The sequence below is a fragment of the Microtus oregoni genome, unplaced genomic scaffold (assembly GCF_018167655.1).
Source record: "Microtus oregoni isolate MIOR12 unplaced genomic scaffold, Mior012 000029F_ref0000214, whole genome shotgun sequence".
Lineage (NCBI taxonomy): Eukaryota > Metazoa > Chordata > Mammalia > Rodentia > Cricetidae > Microtus > Microtus oregoni.
Genome location: NW_024543088.1, coordinates 18940740 through 18960845, shown reverse-complemented (window position 1 = coordinate 18960845; position 20106 = coordinate 18940740). Strand labels below are relative to the sequence as shown.

The following is a 20106-nucleotide window of genomic DNA, read 5'->3' as shown; positions in this document are numbered from 1 at the left end:
AGGTCCAACTTGCTCTACTGTAAACACAAATAGAAGAAATAATACAAGTCTGGGTTACTTTCCCGGCTCCCACATTAGATATCAGTATATGGCCTTGATGGAATAGTATGCACCCATTTATCCTCCTTTTTCACTACTTCCCATCACAGAAAAGTTAGAGGCACGTGCCCCTCTCTGAGGGTTGTCTGTGAACACAGAAATGGGCTAGCATAGTACACATACACCACACAGCACAGCACACACCATACAGCTCCCTCCCTCCAAGAGGTTTTAGAGATGCATTTAACTCAGGGTACCACAGCCTCGTAATACTCTACATTACAGGACACTAGTGATTTTACCCTTTGGTCTCATGATCAAATAATCACTGACCCATAGGATAAAATTCTAATAGTCTTTCAGACAAGGTTGCATATATCTCAGGCTGACTTCCAACTTGCAGCAAGATGAACTTCACCCACCTCTATCTTCCAAGAGCTGGGGTTACAAGCAACACATAACCACCTCAATATGTGACACTTAAACAATTTCTACTAACTAACTGATTTTGTGCTACACCACTTTGGGAAAAAATAAGACTGAACTACATATTCTTTCATATTTTAAACCAGGTGTGAAGGCTCCGAGCTATATTCTCAATACTTAGAAGGCCTCAGAGGCACAAGGATTACATGTTCAAAACCATTATGAACATCAGACTAAAACCTGCCTCAAAAACAAGGGCCAGCCTAATGTGGAGGCACACTCCTTTAATCCCAGTTCAAGGCCAGCCTAATCTACTTAGCTCCAGGAGAGACAGAGAACTGACTGGTTGTCCTCCGACCACCACCACTTCACACACACCGTACAAAGAAAGGACAGGCAGATAAATTCCAGTCACTGGCTGAGCGGAAGATGCCATTTACAAACTCTACAAAAGGCAAAACCGTAGCTCCTGACTCCTCCAACTGGAGCGCCACTGGTGTCTCCAGTCAATGAAAGCCCAGTCCAGCACAATCTAGCATTCATTCACCCTACTTGCCCAACGAATGCAGCATTCAAATAGCCAATGAAATAGACAGACAGCAGAGCCTGAGTTTCCCACCATCAGCTACTGCCTCCTGCCCCTCAGAATGAAACTTGACTGGGGGAAGGACCGCCATGACCCTGCTGAGGAAAAGGATACAGCATCCATGTAGCCTTAAGAACTAGGGAAGGAGAAGGCTTCCTCTTCCCTATACACAACAATGGGATAGGAGAGCCTTGCTATGGCCCAGCGTTTATAAAGACTTGAGAAAGATTTTAAGATGAAAGCGATTCTTGTTTAAGGAAGAAATTAAGAAAGACTCCACTCTATCCTTCCAAAAAGTGCTGCCCCAAATCAGCCTAGACACCCACCTTGCCCAGTGCCATGGTCTCCAGAAGCTGCACACTCAGCGCCGTGCTGTGCCTCGTGGAACTCTCTCTGGACATCAAGCTGGTAGCTCAGCTTCTAGGACAAGAGGACTTCAGGCCCAGACTCAGGGTGTGGTTTCAAGCCACATGATACTCCTCACCCTTCTACTCAATGCCTGATTCCCTCAGGCAGGAATGAACCCTGCTGGAGGCATCCTAGGGCACCTGGACTGGAATTCCTCTGCTTCACACCCAGTCAGGAGGCCTGGTGAAGAGGGGAAAGGCCAGGAAAGGGGGCCATCCCACTCAACACTCTGGAGAACCTTCTCATCCTGTCTTTTTTCCTTATCCTGGCAGCCATACTTTTCCAGAAGTGTGCTTCCGCAGAAGGTCTGGGGGACTAAGAGGAGGCTCCTGCCTGGCTCATCCCAAGGAGTTTCTTCTACCATCCACATTCCTGAGTGCCACTACCAGGAGAGGGATAAGCTATGAGCCCAGGAGCACCGATGAACACAGCATGGCGACTCGGCAGCTTCTATACCCCAGAGATTTAAGCACATCTAACTAGTACTAGCGTCAAAGAGGGCCCCAGAGACTGTTACTACTGTCTGTAACCTCAGTGAGAGAAGTTGGTTTCACTCACCATTATGGCAATCTCATATTCCACATGTGGCTCTCCTCAAGCCTGGACTGCCTGTAAGAGATTAAGCAACTGAGAATCTAGGCGATTCCCAAAGCCTAGTTCAGAACCTAACTACTGGCACAGCCACAAACTGGAGATTCCATTTAACCCTGTGCCTGTCCTGGACTCCTCCATGAAACCCTATCCATCCTGGCCTTCTACATCTGCCCAAGTGAGATAGGTTTTCTAGGGGTGGGGGGCTGTGCAGTGACTGAACAGGTCTGAGCAGGTCTGGTGTTAGTGAAGCCTCCCACAGGCTTGAAGACCATTATCTCTACCTCCAGCTGCAGATAAGGTTCTTGGGGGTTAAGCAACTTGCCCACAGAAAAGAGTACACAGGTAGCAGAGTGAGAACTGACTGAGAAGGGGGCTGTGGTCAATTTTCCTCACTCCCAGGAAGGGCCTCTAACTACAGAGCTTTTTCCTCACTCCCAGGAAGGGCCTCTAACTACAGAGCTGCTAGGAGGAACTCAGGCTCCTTCCCCTCCCAGCCCTGGAGGCCTTGAAGCCTTACTCATGTTAAGGCCTAGGGTTCAAATCCAGCGTCACAAAAAATTAACAATACCCTCCCCACACACCTGCCTTTTCTCATGAACTGACTGTGAGGGCACAAGTCTAGCTCCTCCATCAGAAGACACAAAGTGAAGCCACGAATCAGCATGAACTAGGAGTTAGGGGGTTTGGTGCCTCTCTAACAATACCCCTAGCCAGGTGTGCTGACCTCCTGCCCTTTAGCTTTGGGCTTGGTAGTGGGTGGGGCTCATTGCTCTGGGCAAGCCCAGCCAAATAATTCAGCCCAGATCTGGATACTAGCCAGCCACTCCTGGCTCTCTCCCAAGCCATCCTCCTGGAAAGCAAAAGGCACTTCAAATGCCAAGAGCCCAGCCCTCCTCTTGTCGCGGCTCCTATGAGATGCAACGCTCAGGTTCTACGAAGAACATAAGTGCCATGGTATCAGACACAAGGACTGGCCTCCTCCTCCAATCCAACGGGCAGCTCTTGCAAAGGGGAGAGAGACACCACTCTAGCCTATGGCCTTTTTCAAATCTATCCTGAAATGTTCCAGGGACCTATTAGAGACTTGCTTGCTGCCTACTTGAAGCTGACTGCCTAGACACAGACCACCTGTCCAAGCATGCTGCTCCCACAGCAAGGCAAGTAACCCTCACTATAAGAAAGACCAGAGGGATGAGAGGCACCGTGCAGCACCAATAACACCAGGCCCTGCGCCCTTGAAGGCACAGCCTCATCCCAGTCCATTTAACTTCAGTGTCAGTATTCCTTGCCATATCTGCCCTGTCAGCTCCAGGCCACTCTAGCTGACAGCAGGAGAATCTTCATTGACAAAGTCAAATAATAATTTGAGATTGTGATGAATTATTACAGAAACCAGATCACCTGCAACACAACAGGAGCTTAAAGACAAACAGACTGAACCAAGCAATAGGGGCACACACCTTTAATTCCAGCATTTAGGAAGCAGAGGCAGGTGGATCTGAGTGAGTTCGAGACCAGTCTGGTCTCAAAGAGAAGATCAACTGGGCAGTAGTGGCACACACCTTTAATCCCAGCACTTGGGAGGAAGAGGCAGACAGATTTCTGTGAGTTTGAGGCCAGTCTGGTCTACAAGAGCTAGTTCCAGGACAGGCTCCAAAGCCACAGAGAAACCCTGTCTCGAAAAAAAACAAAACCAAAAAAAAAAAAAACTACAAAGAAACCCTGTCTCGAAAAACCAAAAAAAAAAAAAAAAAAGAATCCTTGTCTCAAAAGGGAGGGAGGGAGGGAGGGAGGGAGGGAGGGAGGGGAGCGCTGGAGGGATGGCTTTGCAGTAAGGAGCACTGGCTGCTTTTCCAGAGCTCCTAAGTTCATTTCCCAGCAACCACAGGGTGGTTCCCAAGCATGTATGCTGGGCAATCAGGGCTACCATGCGGTGGTGGTGGCTCACGCCTTTAATCCCAGCATGTGGGAGGCAAAGGCAGGTAGAGCTTGAGGGTTTGAGGCCAGCCTGGTCTACAAAGACTCTATGACAGCCAGGGCTAAACAGAGAAACCCTGTCTCAAAAAAAAATGTGTGTGTGTGTACATATTTTTTCTTGGTTTTTTGAGACAGGGTTTCTCTGTTTAACAGCCCTGACTGTCCTGGAACTAGTTCTTGTAGATTAGGTTGGCCTCAAACTCAGAGATCTGCCCTCTACCTTCCAGGTGCTGGGATTAAAAGTGTGAGCCATCACCACCAGGCTTATGTGTTATATATTTTATGATATATAATGTAGGGTAAGAATTCAAAAGACAGGGCTGGAGGGATGGCTCAGTGGTTGAGAGGACTGGTTGTTCTTCCACAGGTCGTGAGTTCAATTCCCAGCAACCACATGGTGGGTCACAACCATCTGTAATGAGATCTGGCACCCTCTTCTGGTGTGTCAGCATACATGGAGGCAGAATGTTGTATACATAATAAATAAATCTTTAAAAAAAAAGAATTCAAAAGACAGGGCAGAACAAAGTAATGGTCCCCCCACAGGCCTCTCCAGCCTAGCTCAAGGAGTAGCGGTAGCAGCACTGTGAGTCTTATAATGTAGGTGCTTAGGCCCTACTATAAACTCCAGGAAGAGTCTGATCATTTCCTTAGATTCATTCGCTCATTATTAGGGAGGAGCACATGAACAGGCCACAGCATATATATGGGTGTAAAACGACATCTTGTAGAAGTTGGTTCTCTCTTTCAAAAATGGTTCCCTGGGATCAAACCCAAGTCATTAGGCTTGTTGACAAGCACCTTTACCAGTGAATCACCTCACCAACCCAAGAGCCTGCATCTTAGCCCCTGGAGATGTAACACATTTAGTTATAAGATACACTGTCAGGAGCATGAGCTTCCCACTTCTAGAAAAGCCCAAGGAACTGCATTTATACCAAGCACTCAACAGTGATATCAAGTAGACAAAGTCCCCAAGGGAAGACACATTCTCTAAGCCAACAAGTCCAGCAGCTGGTGACTATAAATGGTATACCTAGAAAGAGATAGTTGAGGCCCAGGATTGATACCATAAGCACCCTCAACAGTGAATGTAACTAAGGAAGGGTATGGGGCCTTTCTGGGTAACATACACTGGTTAGAGAAGAGGCATGGGCCAGGCAGTGGGGCCCAAGCATTTAATCCCAATACTTGAAAGGCAGAGACAGATCTGAGTTCGAGGCCAGTCTAGTCTACAGAGTGAGTTCCAAGACAGCCAGGGCTACACAGAGAAACCCTGTCTCAGAGAGCGAGAGAAGAGAGACAGAGGGAGAAAAAGAGAGGAGGAACGGGTGGTGGGAAGAGAAGAGGCTCTGGGCTGGTGAGATGGTTCAGCACATTGCCACCAAGTTTAACAAGCTGAAGTTGAGTTTAATACCAGGGACCCACATAGTGGTAGTGACATGCAGTTACTCTGTAGAATGACTCCTACAGAAGCTGTGTTCTGCTCTCCTAAAGTATGATGTCCACCCATACACTACACTATGTCCCACCACGTAGCCCTGGTTGTCCAGGAACTACAGAAAACAGGTTGACCTCAGCCTTCCTCCTGCTTCCAAGTGCTGGAATTTTAACGTCACTACAACCAAGGGTTAGATACTGTCATCATCCCCAAGACAGGGTTTCTCTGTCTAACAGTTCAGACTGTCCTGGAAATCGCTCTGTAGATCAGGCTGGCCTCGAACTCATGGAGATACGCCTGTCTCTGCCCTCCAAGTGCTGGGATTAAAGGTGTGCGCCGCCATCACCCAGCAATAAATAGATATTTTTTTTAAAAAAGAGAAGGCTCTGGTACAGGACACACTAGTATAAAAGAATCTGTTGAGTTCAAACTCCAACACTAAAAAAGAAAAAAGAAAAAAAAAAGCTAAAGTAAATGTGTAAGGAAGGACAAACAATGACAGCAGAGGCAAGGAGGCAGAAATTCCACAGGCAAGGAGTTGAAAGGGCACCAGGAAGCTGGGCCACCCAGCTGGAAGGACTATCACAATCATCTCCTCTGCCTGGGGACATCCTTCAAATGAGATAACTGAACCCCAGAGGGAGGTGTATGTCACAGCTGAGTCACTAGGCAGCCACCTAGCCCAAGGCTGTGGGAGACAAGACTCCAACTTCCCTAAAACCAACCCTAGCAGCCAAAGAAGTATTAAATCAAGTAGGAACTCTACAGAAGTAAAACAGAAAACCTATGAGGTCTCTTAAACTTTATAAACACATCTTTCTATATAGTCATCTCCCCAAGAAACAGCTTCTTCACTCACTGGTAAAAGCTGGGGTGAGACCAGGCACAGTGACACATGCCTGTAGCTCTAGCACTGAGTGTCTGAGCCTAAAGATCACCATGAAGCCTGTAATACGGAGTAAGAGCCTGTCTCAAAGACACCAAAAGCAGGCACCCCAAACCCCACTATGCCCATGATAGTATGACCTCTAACTAGGACAAACTTTAAGATGGTAGTATGCTCCTACTTGGTCTACAAGAGCTAGTTCGAGGACAGGCTCCAAAGCTACAGAGAAACCCTGTCTCAAAAAACTAAAAAAAAAAAAAAAAAAAAAAAAAAAAAGGTTGGGAGCTGGAGAGATGGCTCAGTGGTTAAGAGCATTGCCTGCTCTTTCAAAGGTCCCGAGTTCAATTCCCGGCACCACATGGTGGCTCACAACCATCTGTAATATCTGGTGCCCTCTTCTGGCCTGCAGACATACAGACAGAATATTGTATATATAATAAATAAATTAATTAAAAAAAGGTTGGTAGTATGCTTCATGAGAGTCAGCAAAAAAAAAAAATGTTTCATGTCAGAAAGTATTGATGGATTTGTAAATTTAGCTGGCCGTGGCAACACACTCCTTTAATTCCAACAGAGGGGGGTTCTCTGATTTCTAGTCCAGTCTGGTCAAAATAATGAGTTCTTTTGTCACTCAAGGATAGTAACAGTACTTGTTTCAGATAGATAGATATGGCAGAGACAGATAACAAATATTTGTTTATTCATTATAAACTATTTATTTGTGTATTTACTTATGGTTTTCTGAGTGAGGGTAGAGACTCTGTGTAGCCCTGGCTGTCCTAAAACTCACGCTGTAGACCAGGCTGGCCTCAAACTCAAGAGATCCACCTGACTCTGCCTCCCAAGTGCTGGGATTAAAGGTGTGCACCATCACTGCCCACTCAGCTAAAAGTTATTGTTCTTCCAGAAGACCCCATTTCAGGCAGCTCACAAATGCCCGTAACTCCAAATCCACGGTGCCCCAACAGCTCTGTTCCCTCAAGGCACCTGTGTTCATACGCACATACTCAAAAGAACATACACAAACATAACTAAAAATAAATAAATCTAGGGGCTGGAGAGATAGCGCAGGGGTTAAGAGCACTGGTTCTTAAAAGACTCAGAATCCATGTGGTGACTCACAACCTTCCCAATTCCAGGCAATCCAATGCCCCCTTTCTCTGCAGGCACCAGGTACAACTTGGTATGCAGACGTACATGAAGGAAAAACACCCATTAAAAATAAAATAAATAGCTGGGCGGTGATGGCACACACCTTTAATCCCAGGACTCGGGAGCCGAGGCAGGCGGATCTCTGTGAGTTCGAGGCCAGCCTGGTCTACAAGAGCTAGTTCCAAAAAAACTACAGTGAAACCCTGTCTCGAAAAACAAAAACAAAACAAAACAAAAAGTATATATACTTATAATACACAACTCATATTATCTGGCCACAATGTTTGTTATAATACCCTAATTTCCTAGAGCTAATCTCTAAAACTACTAAGGAAACTGAGACTGCTCTGTATAAAACTCTCAAAGCAAGCTGGGTGGTGGTGGCACAAACCTTTAATCCCAGCACTCAGGAGGCAGAGGCAAGCAAATCTTTGTGGTCTACAAAGTAAGTTCCAGGATAGCTAGGGCTACACAGTGAAACCCTGATGGGGGAGGAAATCCCAAAGCAGCCCCACCTGAAGAGTCACCTGATCAAAAGACCCAGTACAGGGTTCCCAACATTGCACAACTCTATTAACAAAGCAGAGTTGGGGGGGGGGGGCTGTCTTTCCAAGATTCAGGACCCACAGGAGACCACACATAAAGCATCATCCAGTCCTAATGTAAAGCCAGACTGTCATATGTGAAGGAGAGCAAGTATGCCTAACTTTACAGATATCTCTACCTAAGGACCAGATAGGGAGGAAAGGCAGAGTCAGAGCCAGTCTGAGAGCTTGTCTAGCATGTACAAGATGCAAGATTTCATCCCTAGCACAGCAAGCAAAATGGACAGCAAAATTTTACCTCAGCAGCTAAAGGAGCTTCCTGACTTCCGTGGAAGCACATGGTGGGAAAGAACCAATCCCACAAATTGTCCTCTGACTTCCATGCCAGAGAGCAATGGTGGCGCACGCCTTTAATCCCAGCACTTGGGAGGCAGAGGCAGGCGGATCTCTGTGAGTTCGAGACCAGCCTGGTCTATAGAGCTAGTTCCAGGACAGCCTCCAAAGCCACAGAGAAACCCTGTCTCGAAAAACCAAAAAAAAAAAAACAAAAAAAAAACAAAAAAAAAAAAATTAACCCATGTCTAGAAAAACCCTCTCCTGAGGCCCCTCCCAAAAAACCCACATAGAGTATTGAGTTTCTGCCCTTCTGATTGAGTTCATCATGTCATCCTTCTCAAATATACATCGTCACTCCACACTACCATTTTCCTTAAAGTTCAAGCTCAGCCTTAGATTCAGCTCTTCCCTGAGGTGTTGAAACCACCTCATCCTTCCAAAATGTCATGAGAAGCCTATACACCATGCCCTCCAATGGATGACCTTTCCACCTAAGTCCCTTCCTCTTCCTTTCTTTCTGCTCCTCACCTGATGCCAGCATCAGCTGAGGCACTTGTTTGTACACCTCCCCTCCTGCCCACCCTAGTTAGCCCTCGAAGTTAAAAACCCTATCACAAGGTGGGCAGTGGTGGCACACGCCTTTAATCCCAGCACTAGGGAGGCAGAGGCAGAGGCAGGCGGATCTCTGTGAGTTCGAGACCAGCCTGGTCTAGAAGAGCTAGTTCCAGGACAAGCTCCAAAACCACAGAGAAACCCTGTCTCGAAAAACCAAAAACCCTGTCACAATATTCTTCGGGATGTTCTTCTGGTTTTCAGACATGGTCTCATATAGCCCAGGCTAGCCATGAATTCCTACTCCTCCTGCCTCCACTTTCTGAGCATTGGGATTACAGGAATGTGCCGTACCCAGCTTTTGCCTTTTTTGGTTGGTGGTAGTAGTTTTTCGAGTCAGGGTTTGGTTTCTGTATTGCCCTGGCTATCTGGAACTCACTCTAGACAATGCTGGCCTCCAACTCAGAGGTCTGTCTGCCTGCCTCTGCCTCAGAATTCTGATATTAAAGGTATGTGCCACCACCTCCTGGCTGACACTGCAATATTTTTTCCATGAAAACGTCAAAATCCTAGATAAACTGGCTTTCTAGCACACTTAAAGTATAACAACTTTTTTTTTTAAACTGAGATAGGGTTTCACTGTGTAGCCTTGGAGAGCCTGGAACTCAGAGCCCTACCTGACTCTGTCTCCAAGAGCTAGGATCAAGGCATGCATCCAGGTAGAGCAGTGGTTCTCAATCCATTTGGGGGTCAAGTATCAGATATCCTGCATATCAGATATTTATTACAATTAATAGCAAAATATTACAAAAATAGCAAAATAACAATTGTGAAGTAGCAACAAAATAATTTTATGGCTGTGATCACAGCATGAGGAATTATATTAAAGGGTCCAGCATTAGGAAGGCTGAGAACCCCTGAGCTAGAATAACAATTTTTAAATAAATGAACGAAAGGGTTGTTTGAAACGGCATCTCAGGCTCTGGGGCTGTGGGTACAACAGAGACCAGTGGGGGAGGGTGCTACCAGGAAGCAGGATGTGTGGATGAGCATTCTGCCTGCTGGGGGCATGAAGTCAAAGTCCCCTTCTACCCAAAGAAGGCTAAGCAAGCAGTGAGCTCTTATCAGCATCCATACATGCATGGAATGTGGGACTTTGGAAACAATCCTCTCCCCTCAGCAGTACAGGGGCTGCCTCAGGCTCACACCTGGCCTTCTGGAGTTTAGGTTCACTCATTACAGTCAAAGGGCAATCTAAGCCCAGTGCCTGATCTCCTGGAGGCACTTTCAGAAGGCTGTGGCTCAGTTTCTCCCATCCTGGCTCCAGCCCCTGGGCTCATCTACTTAGGACACCCTAATCCCAATACCACCAGGGGCAGTGACTGAGCACCCCTCTTTTGTCCACATTGAAAAAAATACTAGGAGAGCCGGGCGGTGGTGGCACACGCCTTTAATCCCAGCACTCGGGAGGCAGAGGCAGGCGGATCTCTGTGAGTTCGAGACCAGCCTGGTCTACAAGAGCTAGTTCCAGGACAGGCTCCAAAACCACAGAGAAACCCTGTCTCAAAAAACAAACAAAAAAAAAAAAAAAAAAAAAAAATACTAGGAGAGCTGGCGTGGCACCCTTTTAATCCCAGCACTGGGGAGGCAGAGGCAGGTGGATCTCTGAGTTCAAGGCCAGCCTGGTCTGTGGAGGGGTTCCAGGACAGTCAAAGCTGCACAGAGAAGCCCTGTCTCAAAAAAACAAAAAACAAACAAAAACAAAATCCTAGAAGGGAAGGTTGTCAGGTATCCTAGGAGAAGAGAAGGCTGTCAGGTCTGAAGTACAGTCCCCAGGTTTTCACCAAGGCCCTCTCTTGCAGTTGCTCTGCAAAGGTACCGTGCCAGAGACCAGAAATCCCAGAAGGGGCTGTTATTATTAAAGCTAAATCTTTAAGGTCTAGGGAAGCCTTCTCTGCCTTCTAGCCCCTGAGGTGGGGGAACCCTTCAGCTGTGAGAGCCATCACCCATTACACTTGAACTAAAAACCTCAGCCACGGAGGTGGAGAGATGGCTCAGAGGTTAAGAGCATAGGCTTCTTCCAGAGGTCCTGAGTTCAATTCCCAGCAACCACATGGTGGCTCATAACCATCTGTAATGAGATCTGGTGCCCTCCATGCCAGAACACTGTATGTATAATAAATAAATAAATCTTTAAAAAAATAAAAATAAAATAAAAACCCTCAGCCAGGGTCAGCAAGACAGTACATCCAGTAAAGGTGCTTGCTGCCAATCTAGATACCTGAATTAGATACTGAAACTCATATAGTGGAGAGACCCTACTCTCTCAAGTTGCTCCCTGACCCAGACATGTGCAACACCGTTCCCTCTAAAAAAGATGATGTAATTTTTTTTTTTTTTGATTTTTCGAGACAAGGTTTCTCTGTGGTTTTGGAGCCTGTCCTGTAACTAGCTCTTGTAGACCAGGCTGGTCTCGAACTCACAGAGATCTGCCTGCCTCTGCCTCCCGAGTGCTGGGATTAAAGGCGTGCGCCACCACCGCCCGGCCAAGATGATGTAATTTTTAAAGGAAAAAGAAAACCTCATTTGTAGGCCAGCAAGATCATATAAAGGTACATGCTTGTGCCGGGCGATGGTGGCGCACACCTTTAATCCCAGCACTCGGGAGGCAGAGGAAGGCGGATCTCTGAGTTCGAGGAGACCAGCCTGGTCTAGAGAGCTAGATCCAGGACAGGCTCCAAAGCCACAGAGAAACCCTGTCTCGAAAAACCAAAAAAAAAAAAAAAAAGTACATGCTTGTACCAGACCTAAGTTTGATTCCCAGAATGCACAAAGAAGAAACAGAGAGCTAACTCCCATGGGTCCTATAAACTAATTTAAGGAAAAAAGGAGGCAGGCGGTGGTGGCACACACCTTTAATCCCAGCACTTGGGAGGCAGAGACAGGTGGATCTCTGTGAGTTCGAGGGTGACCTGGGCTACAAAGCGAGTACCAGGAAAGGTTCCAAAGCTACGCAGAGAAATCCTTCTTGGGAAAAAGCAAAAAAAAAAAGGTCTGGCAGAACTCATAAGCTTTACAGCCTGAGTCCAGTCCTGGGGAGACCTGACTCCGGTAAGTTGCCTTCTGACTTCACCTGCATGTTACAGCACACACCCACATACCGTTGCCACACCATCCAAACACACAAAAAAAATTTTTGTTTGTTTTGTTTTTCAAGACAGTGAGTGTTCCTCTGTGCAGCCTTGGCTGTCCTGGGACACCAAAGATCTGCAGATCAGGCTCATTAAAGGCATGAGCCGCCACCACCAGGCACAAAAGAAAATCTGAAAAAAACAAAAACCTCCCAAAAAACTCTCGGGGCCTTGTATGGTAGCCCACAGTCCAGGAGGCAGAAGCAGGGGTTCCAGGTCAGCAAAGACTACATAGTGAGACTTGTGTCGGTCCCCCCACAAAAAAAAGGGAGGTCTCAACCAACCGGCCAAAAGGCAGAGATATCCAGACCCAAGGATACACACATCTATAACAGCTCCTGCACCTAAGGCTCCGGAACACCATGCAAAAACTCTTAAGAAACAGACAGGCATGCTATTGTGGAAGGGAGAAATCACAAAAGGACCCACCAGTAGACAAAGAACTACAGGCAACTACAGTACTGATTGGTGAGAGAATTAGTCCCTAGAGATAAACCACTCCCCCAATGGATTATCTAATTCCAAGTGGTGAGCACTGAAATCACATATGTAAAAGTACTAAATAGACTTAGTATTTATATATTTACACACATACACATATACAACAGTAACAAAGAAAACAAGACCATGAATTTAAGAGGGAACAAGGGGGTAGTGTACATGGAAAGTATTGGAGGGTGGAAGGGGAAGCGAAAACTACTGTAATAAAACTTTTAATTAAAAAAATGAAGTTAGGCCGGGCGGTGGTGGCGCACGCCTTTAATCCCAACACTCGGGAGGCGGAGGCAGAGGCAGGCAGATCTCTGTGAGTTCGAGGCCAGCCTGGTCTACAAGAGCTAGTTCCAGGACAGGAACCTAAAAGCTAAGGAGAAACCCTGTCTCGAAAAAAAAAAAAATGAAGTTAGGTGGTGGTGGCACATGCCTTTCTTTTATGTCAGCACCCAGGAGGCAGAGGCAGATGAACCTCTTGTGAGTTTGAAACCAGCCTGGTCTACATAAGAGATTCCAGGACAACCAGAGCTACACAGTGAGATCCTATCCCAAGAAAGAAAAGCAGCATTACAGCCCAGTACCACTCAGAAAAAGGTGCCCTCAGACTGTGTGAAAGCTCCCACACACAACTCACTGCTAGAACTGTACCATCATTTGTACAACAGGGGCTAATCAAATGATTAGGGCTGCACAGGTATGTTCTAAGGATTAAACTCAGGAAAAAAAAAAAACAAAACAAAACTCAGGCCTAACATGCCCACCACAAGGCTGAAGGGTAAGGGCCACCCTTCTTCTACCACTCCCTTCTCTGGAAAGCTCCAAGAGCACCTGCACCAGCTTCCTGCAGAAGCAAAAGGTGGGGTTGGGGCTGTAGCTCAGTTAATAATGTCTGTCTAGCAAGCATCAAAGTTTGATTTCTAGCCTAGAGAAAAGTAGGTATGGTGTCACACGATACACGCAAAGGATATTATGGGCACCTTGGGTGTAAACCCCACCACCACCACCAAGCAAGCAGCTTCTACTCACGAAAGTTTGTTCAAGCTAGTCTACCAAGATCCACGCAGCGGAAAAGTCGCTCTGCCTGGGTCCCTACTACCATCTTCCTCTTCAGTCACTACCCTCTTCCTTTACTGCCTCTACCTAAGCTTCTGTGCCTCCTCTGAAGGATCACACTTCCTACCCAGGATATCACCATGACAGTACACCCAGGGGTCTTGACATAACACTCCTGTCACACAATTATTGCCATAACTTCAATAAACATAAACTAAACACCAGGGCATCCCACTGCTCTGTTCCTATAGAGGCAAAGTCTGAAACCCTGCTCACATCCTTTCTCATCACCCACCCTTCCTTCCAGTCCTTAGTGGAAGTTCACGCACCTTACCTTGCCTATATAAGGCAGCCCAGAAACTACCTCCAGGACCAACGTCTCCCCCAGGGACATTGGGGGCAAAGAGACCAGAGGCAGCGGTCCCAGCAGTGCCTGTCTATCTAGAGTCACATCTCAGCTGGGGTCAAGGTGGGCTTGTCAGACAAAGCCAGGTTACAAAGGAGGACAATGGGAACCCAAGAATGTAACCAAGCCAAGGTCAGACAACTATGGAAGCCCAGGTTACAGGGTTGGTGAGACTGAATCTTGGGGCACAGGGAAGGAGGTGGCTCCACAGAGAACACTGAGCAGCCCCTCAGTGTATGTATGCTCAGGCCCTGCTACTCACCCTCTGTTCAGTGCTCTACTGACCAAGAATCTGCCATGTCCATTCATTCATTCACTGGGTAACTGCTAACCCCACTGTGCCTTTCCAAATCATTAACAGCATAGCCTACTCAGTCTTAACGCTCAATCTTTTGCTTGGTTCTGTTATAAACAAAGATATGCCACTTGGTGGGGCAGTGGTTCTCAAAACTGACCACATACCAGTTTCACTGCAGAAAACAGAGGACCCATTTAGGGATAAACTGAGCTCCCCAAAGATGAAGTCAACAGTGCCAGGCTTACATGCAGTCCATCCCACACAGTATGGACACTCTGTCCACATAAGGAGAGGTCCCTGAGGTCTCAGGTCCCACCCTCCCTTTTCATTTACTTTGTGCACGAAAACTCACCAGGAATCCACCTGCTTCCAAGCGGCAGGATAAGGGAGTTGCAAAGACCATGAACAGGGTTCAAGTTATGGGGTCCTTCACCTGAAGAGCCCAGAACTGGGTTGATGAACATTCCAACAGGGCTCAGACCCCTATATGGAAGTGGAAGCGGCCCCTCCCACCAGCCAGAGCATCTGGCCACTGGTGCTGCTAGGAAGGAGGCCTGAGGCCCCAGACCCACAAAGAACAACTCCCCTTGCAGCTGTACTCACTGAGCCAGCAGCCCTTCCAGCCACACAGTAGGCTCGCTCTCACCTGGACCCTTCATCCTTGTCACTCTGGCAATCCCAGGACAGACATGGCAACCTGAAGAACAGCCTGCCTTTCCATATCCCCACACCTCCCTCTTTCCCCCACAGAAAAAGTTCTTCTAAGGTAGTTCACTGTCAATCAGGAAAACAAGGACCTACACCCATTTCCAGCTCACAAAGAACAGGAGGGACTTCTGGCCTAGATGTAAGGGGCTGACTCACCCTTTCTCACCTTGAAGGTTATAAGATCCCCAGTCCCATTCTTCAAGCCTGAAACCATGCTTCTTCCTCCTCCTAGAGTAGTTTCATCAGTTATGGTGGACTTCCTGAAGGTCCCAGGAAGGGTCATGGGGTCACACACCCATTCACTCTAGTCATGCCCTTCCCAGGGTCTACCTTTCTGTACCTTTCCATACGGTTCTGGGCTGTGGCAGTGTCTGGCCTTCAGGGAATCAAGCTTACTAGGGGGTTTCCCCATGCCCATCTCCCAGAAGGCTCAAGAAAACAGTTGCTCCTTACGGACCTTTCCTAAACCTTGGGACAAGCTTCCTTCTCCCTCCCACCCCACACACACCAGTTAATACAGACAAACTTGTCTAAAAGGCTTGTTTAAAAGATTCTAATAGAAATCCAGTCTTTCTGGGAGAAAAGGTTCTCTAACATCCCTCCCAGGTCTGAGTTCAAGTATCTACAGACATCACGTAACAAAGGCTCTCAAGCTAAAGGCATTTACCCTCCAACCCCAGCAAGTTATTAGCCTCAGTCTCAGGAGAACCCCGCTGAACTGGAATGACACCTATCACTGGGCCTTAAAAGCAGAGCAGTGGCCAGGCGGTGGTGGCGCACGCCTTTAATCCCAGCACTCGGGAGGCAGAGGCAGGCGGATCTCTGTGAGTTCGAGGCCAGCCTGGTCTACAAGAGCTAGTTCCAGGACAGGCACCAAAGCTACAGAGAAACCCTATCTCGAAAAACCAAAAAAAAAAAAAAAAAAAAGAAAAGCAGAGCAGTGATACACAAGTCTGTGAGCACCAGAGGGCAGAAAAGCCAGCACAGTTCAGACATGCCATAGGGGCTAAGTTTCGAAAACGTGGCTGAGTAAATATAAAGTTTGTAAGAGTCTCACATCTGGCGGACAGTGGCACACCCAAGGCTCAAATACCTGCAAGATGTTTTCCAGGATCTCCTGACCATTATTAGCCTAGCCCATCCTTCACAGTACCACAGCCTTTAAAAGAAAAACCCTCATCTCAGCTACCCAAGACTGGAAGGCTGAGGCATATCTGGGTACACAGTGGTACCTTATCTAAAACAACAAAAACAAGACTGACAAGACAGGGTAAAGTTGCCTGTTGCCAAGTCTGCAATCTGAGTTCAATCTCTGAGACCCACATGGAAGAAAGAGAGCAACAACAGCTCCCGCAGGCAGCAAACACACATATAACAAATAAATAAATGCAATAAAAAGAAGAAAAATCCCTCAGCTCTGGCACCAAGAACCTAGCATGGATACTAGCCCATGCCTTTAATCCCAGCACTCAGGGGAAAGACACAGGTGGATCTCTGTGAGTTCCAAGATAGCCAAGGCAATTACACTGAAAAACCCTGTCATGAAAAACAAAACAAAATTTAAAAAAAAAAAAAAAAAAAAAACCTAGCATGGCATCTAGTGCCCTCCTCCAGCCTACAAATGGCCCCTCCCACTATGCCTGCCACCCACACTGCCCGTGTCAATCCTCTTATAATCACAGGTTACATTAGTCTTAGAAGTGGGGTGGTAAGGTGGGGAAGAGGGTCATCACTGTCCAAGGTTGACTGCAAAGTGAACTGCACAGGTGGAAGAAGAGCACCACGCCTGCGAGTTGTCCCTCCGACCTTTAGCAGACTGCAATCCACATACATACATGCATGCATGCAAGCATGCATACATATAAAAATAAATGAAAGTAATAACCTCTCTCTTGGGGTTTTCCAAGACAGGATTTCTCTGTATCTTCGATGGTCCTAGAACTCAGAGATCCACCTGCCTCTGCCTCCACAAGTGCTGGGATTAATGGTGCGTGTCAGCACAGCTCTTTTTTTTTTCTCTTTTTTTTTTTTAATTTATTTATTATGTATACAATATTCTTTCTGTGTGTATGCCTGCAGGCCAGAAGAGGGCACCAGACCTCATTACAGATGGTTGTGAGCCACCATGTGGTTGCCGGGAATTGAACTCAGGGCCTTTGGAAGAGCAGGCAATGCTCTTACCCTCTGAGCCATCTCTCCAGCCCCGTCAGCACAGCTCTTAACAAACTTCAACTCCAGTTAAAAGGGGAAAAGGTACTTCATGCCCCTAACCTCACCCCTTCAAGCCTGACCTTGACAGGCAATAAAGTCTCAAGGAGATCCACAGCATTCCCTGCAGCTCAATAATGCAAGACCCCGTTGCTCTTGGTCCACAACAGCTGACTTCAAGTGGATCAGAGGCTGTGCTTATTAACAAAATGAGAAATCTGATCTGTGGAAAGAAAACACTATGTGAGGATTAATCTAGGATTGCAGCCTGTGGAAGAGGCTAGGCTGTTGGCCAAGACCAGGAAGTGAGGAAGGTATCCTGCCTACCTGTCTGTCCTCAGAGCAGGTACTCCAAGGCAGCATGGGATACATTACCTCTGCCTGCCTGCACCTCATCTTGGCCTTCCAGCAAACCATTTTAGCTTGGCTTTAATTCAACGCAGGGCTCCCTCAAGCTGCTTTTTCCTCTATGCGAAGCCAGCAAACAGAAGATTTTTCTTTTCAGGAACTGCTCATAAAAGCTCAGTGACTAATATACAAGTCCCAACAACTGGCAGGAAAACACTGCAGGAAGGAATTCTGGGCACACAGCAGCACTCCAACAGCCAGAGGAGCAGGTCGACAAGCACTCTCCAACACCGTACCACCAGCCTGTAGAAAGCCAGGAGGCCAAACAGAAAGCTGAGCAAACAGAGCTGACCCCACTCACTGCAAGCAGGGAGGCAAAGACTCTTCCCAGCTTTTCTGGAAAAACCTTGTAGGTTTTCATGAAAACTTGAACTGCACAGGACAGAAAGATCACCTGCAGGCAACATGAATTCTTGCAGAAATCCTAGTCTGAAGGACTCTGCTAGTCACACGTTTGTCTCTAGAGGCCAGGCTGGCCCGTCTGCTTTAATTCAGACTACTCCAGAAGCCCTGCTCCACCCAGCATACTTTTTCTCCTTGAGCCAGGGCTAGAGTGGTCACCCACCCTACGATCCTAAAAATGTCTGTTTGAAAGCCACAGATTCCAGATACAGGCAGATAAGAACAGGGGAGAGGCAAAGCCAGGGAGAATCAGAGCAATAATTGAATTTGGCATCCCTCTAGGATTTGGTTCCATCCCTCCTCCATCCGGTGTCCCAGACGGGAAGTCCCAAGTTCAGCCTAGATGGTGAACCCCTCCACTACGTGCCCGATCTCCCTGCCCTAGGAGCAAGACACAGCTAACAAACCCCAGAAACAATCCACAGCCACAGGATTCCTATAGGCAAGGAGCCGCCCCTCCCCCACCACCACATATGTCAGTGGGGGTGGCCTCTCCGTGTTACACCCCTCCTGCTGTTTGGGAGTGAGGGGCCTGGAACACCGCTTTCCAAATGCGCCTGACAATTATAACTAGAAAAGACACTGTGAAGAAGGGGGCAGAAGACGTAAGTAAATAACTTCTAAATCTCTCCGGCCAGCCGAGATCAGCACCGGACTCTCGAGGCAGTCCAAAACTGTTCTGGGTGGGGCTGCTGCAAGTATTATCTGGCCTCAATCTCTCCAAGAACGTTAAGTCAGTGCCCCCCTGGGAGAGGCATTTCCCCCAGCACACACACCCAGGCCCGTGTGCATATGAACCATTTTGGAAGATAAACAGAGAATGACAAGCTAGGGCCCCTCAGCTCACTCCCTGAGCCAGCCAGTCCCTTCCTCCTGCCACCCTCCCCCCTCCCCCCAAGCCCATCTCTCTTCCTGCCAGGCGGCTGCCTTCAGCAAAGGTCTGGGGGCAGGGCAGAAAGCCCACCCAGCCACGGAGCCGGGCCCTCCAAGCCCGTCCTTGGCCCTGCCACGGCCAGTCTCCCAGCCAGGTAGGGGACTAGAGGTAAAGGACAGCAGACCGTACACAAGCGCAGTTCTGAAAAACGTCCCAGCGAGGGGCAGCCGCAGGCACACAGCCGTTTGCATAATGGGAGTCCGCCCGCCTGTCAGGCAGCACAGCTCGCCCGACGCCGTTCGGATTAGATTGCTAATGAAAAGGCACAAAGAGCCGGCGCCCGCTACCCCGTCGACCCCCGCACCACAGACTCGCGCCCCAGGACTGGCGCGGCCCCGGGGGCTTTGTGCCCGGAGTCCCATGCTGCCCGCAAGCCGCCGGGCACCTGGGCCACAAAGCCCCCGCCCGTCCGGGGTCCCGCGTGCGCCTCGGTTCGGGACTAGGGGCCGTGCGCGCGCTTCGTCCCACGCGCGCCCACGCCCCCCTCTCCGGGAGCGCGCCCGGAACGCGCCCCCCTCACTCGAGGACGCCGCTTACCTCATGTGCCTGCCAGCGGCCCCTACTCGTCGGCGCCCGGCCTGCGCCGCACGCGCCCGACCTGTCCGCCCGCCGCCGGCCCGGCTCGGCTCCCCGCCCAGCGCGCCCAGAGCGCCGCTCACAGCCGCCCGCTCCGCGCCATCTTGGAAGCTTGTGACGTCAGCTCCACCCGCTCACCCCTGACCCACATCTGAATGGGCGAGCATCGGGGCGGACCTAGGGGCGGACCCTCGTGGGGGCGGACCCCTGAGACTGGGCGGGGCCGCGGAGAGGGCTGAGTCCCGGGAGGGCAGGGTGGCCGCTGGACAGCGTAATGGGGGAGGGGTGCACGGGAGGCCCCGGGAGCTCTAACCCGGACATCGACCGGATCCCGACCCAGGCTCCAGAACCGGACGACGGCAACCTCACTGCGAAATACTTGACCCGCAACCCTTGTGGAACAGTGACCCTGTTCTCTATCCCATGTCTAAGCCTAGCCCCCAAACGGAAGACTGCTCCTTTTTGAGCCTGACCTTCAGACCCCCCAA

The 20106-nt window shown here is 48.6% G+C and overlaps 1 protein-coding gene across 1 annotated transcript in view; it reads right to left on the bottom strand.

Moving 5' to 3' along the window:
• Positions 1–19711, bottom strand: part of Hic2 (HIC ZBTB transcriptional repressor 2) — a 29430-nt gene extending 9719 nt beyond the window's left edge. The window contains exon 1 of the mRNA XM_041678327.1: positions 19580–19711. The gene's annotated coding sequence lies outside the window, so the exon portion shown is untranslated. The remainder of the gene's footprint in view (positions 1–19579) is intronic.
• Positions 19712–20106: the final 395 nt, after the last annotated feature.